The following is a 3,202-nucleotide window of genomic DNA, read 5'->3' as shown; positions in this document are numbered from 1 at the left end:
TCGATGCGTTATTTATTTATTTCTCACGATTTTTGCATATTAAACGTGTGAATGCCTACCTACAATTTTCTGTATTTTTACAGCCATTTGGTGAACGACGTAGGTTCAGCAGAATAATTCACGGTGAGTTTATTTGTTACCTATATCCTTGTTTTCAACTATAAATCAATTCATGATAATATGTATTCATGAGAAAAAATATTAATAATTTACAAAAGTCGACGCATAAAACATGACATGCATACATAAAAATATACACGATTCAATAAATATTTTCAAAAAGCATAATAATGTGTATTTATTAATAAAATGTTGTGCGTATATTATGGTATGTTACTATATGTGGCAGTGGCGCATCAGTTATAATCAAAATTGTAAGTCGTAAACCTATTTGTTAATAAAAAGAACGACTAGCTCAAAATATTTATTTAGAATATTATTCACGACTCCGGCGAGTGGCGAGAACTGGAGAGTTTTACGATTTGGTTCACAAGTAGGTACGTAGATGCAACCGTACCATAGTTATTTAATTCGTCTACTACTCAAAAGTAATAAATAATAATAGTTACAATAATAACGGCCATAAGTGAATACTGTCAAATATGTCAATACTTCAACATGACATCAACTTCATTAGCATATAGAATAAACATCTTTCTCCGTAGCATTTTTACATAATATAATACATTTATAATGAACTCTACATTTGTAGTCAACGCCATTTCGTGACACCGTCAATCGTCGTCATTATACACAATACACCAACAGTCACCTCACTACGGGACCGACTAAAATTGTAAAACATGTTTTTATATTAACGTAAGTCTACTAAGCTGGGTACAATAAATAAAAAAAATCAGAAGTTTTCCCAAACAATTTTAGGGATTTCATATACTGTTATAACCAATTCAATAACCGAAAACACGACTGAATTGATTCATAGAATTCCGTAGCTTTTCAATACAACTCTGTTAGTATAATAACAATGTGAGTTTTTATTTATTTATTTTTAACTCAAACCATCAACTAGATTGTTTGTGGCTTAAAAGTTATAAAGAATGCATTTGTTATTAAACTTATTATATGTATTCTAAAAACTAAAAAAGGTTAGGTGATGATTTTATTATGATAAGAATGCCCCGAAATATGATAAAATAATGACAATCTCAAAGAAGAAGAATAATCTTAACAGTATTAAAACTGAATAAAAATGTATAATTTTGAATTATATTACTAAAAAACCAAATGTTTTACCAACCTTGCACCCTCCTTGCATCGCCCATGTTTAGAATTTACTATGGGCTTGAAAAGTAGATATTCCTCTATCTACATAATTAGATGTGGATGATTAAATATTATAAATTTATTTTTATACTTATTAAGATAGCTGATATTGTTAAACAAATAATAATAAACAAAAAAAAAATAACAAAAAATTGTACGATTTTGAAATCTTATCACTCGAAATGCTTTCATCAAGAAAAATGTGCTCAGTGCACTCAATATTTTTAACTTTATCTTATTAACTACAATTTTCTTCACTTTTAATAAAATATACCTATTGAAAATAAAAATATAGCAATAATTTTTATAATATTATGAAATCTGTGTTCGAAAGTACTTTTGCAAACTACGAAAGTTAAATTAATTTATTGACATATTTTTATGTTCCTCAAACATTACCTATTTCAAAAAACTAATTTATTATTTGTAAAACATATCGTATTCTATGTAATCTATAAGAACGAACTTAAAAAACAATTTTTACCTTATTTTTGCACAGAAGTGTACTCATACTTTACAATATACAAACACAAATTATATGTGATAAATTATTTATAACTATATATTATTGGACTTTTGAAAGTCAATAAATATAATTTGAGAATACATATTTTTAAATGTATAATTTTTATTTTTATTTTACAAAATTGAGTTAAACACCATACGGACGGTGGAGAAATATTAATATTGTAAAGCACATTCGCGTTGCTCTCACTTGTAAAGTAGATGAACCTAATAACGTGTTTTCTTCAGAGGATGTCAGCGCACTTTCTCTATCTCTCTCTTTGACCACTTGAATTATAGCGAATTTGAGTTCAACAGAACCAATTTTGCGGTGTCAGCTTTAATATCAAAGAAAATTTACCTATTATCGAATTCAAAGTTGATAACATTATTTGTTGTTGTGCGCACGCCACATTCAATTTTTCTAAGATATTTGAGCATTTTTAAACTGAACTATTGCGTACACGTCATTCGTATATAACTCGCATAATATACAAATGTCATTTTATTTGCGATTTAAATGCGTCTATAGGTACATAGTCAACCTGCAACTGAATGCTGTTAATTGTGTTGGAGATGACTTGTGGAGCTTGTAAATCCTGAATAACAAATTATTCATACATGTTTACGACGCGCAGATGCCCGCAGAATACTAGTACGGGTAGGTACAGTGCATCATAAATAGTCTTATGCCATAGGCGTCTAATTCAGTGCACATTACAAATTGCAATAATATAACGTGCAACTGTAATTATTATTTTAAAAAAAAATGTGATCGCGCACTGAGCTTTATTCCATAGAGAAAACGAAATAGTTTATTCAAGACTGCCCCCCCATACGATATCGTACACAGCTATTTTTTGAGGTCACCGCTGTCGCCGTGACATCACCATATTATTGTTGTTATAACAATGCAGGACACAGTTTGTCGTTTTGTATATTCTGCAGTTGTCGTTGAAGATGATGATATCGACTTTCGCTTTTATATACGCTTATATATATAATAATAATAATAATGTACATTTTTAGGTCTTTGTTGGATAGTGTTGTGTTATATGTGGAAACAGATTTCTCAATTGAATTAGGGAGATGGGGCAGTGTAGTGGGGTTCGTCGAGGGGAGGGATAAAGGTACATTTGGTCGAAAAACTGTCCATTTCATAAGTCGACAGTAGCCATGGTAACGGTCCGCACAGATTCTTATCGAATCAATTTCGGAATTCAAAAGGACTTACACCCTCACCTCCACCCGACCATTGATGCTCGGACACACGCGCGCGCCATTTATACCCTTGTAATACACCGTGCAACATTTTTATTCGCCGCTTTTTACCCCTTGGCGCATGTATATACGTATAAAAATATCTACACAAGTACAACAAACTCCCAGTCCTCGCACAAAGTATTATTATTTT

The sequence above is a fragment of the Myzus persicae genome, unplaced genomic scaffold, assembly GCF_001856785.1.
Source record: "Myzus persicae strain clone G006 unplaced genomic scaffold, MPER_G0061.0, whole genome shotgun sequence".
In the NCBI taxonomy this organism is placed as follows: Eukaryota; Metazoa; Arthropoda; class Insecta; order Hemiptera; family Aphididae; genus Myzus; species Myzus persicae.
This window is presented reverse-complemented; position numbering follows the sequence as displayed.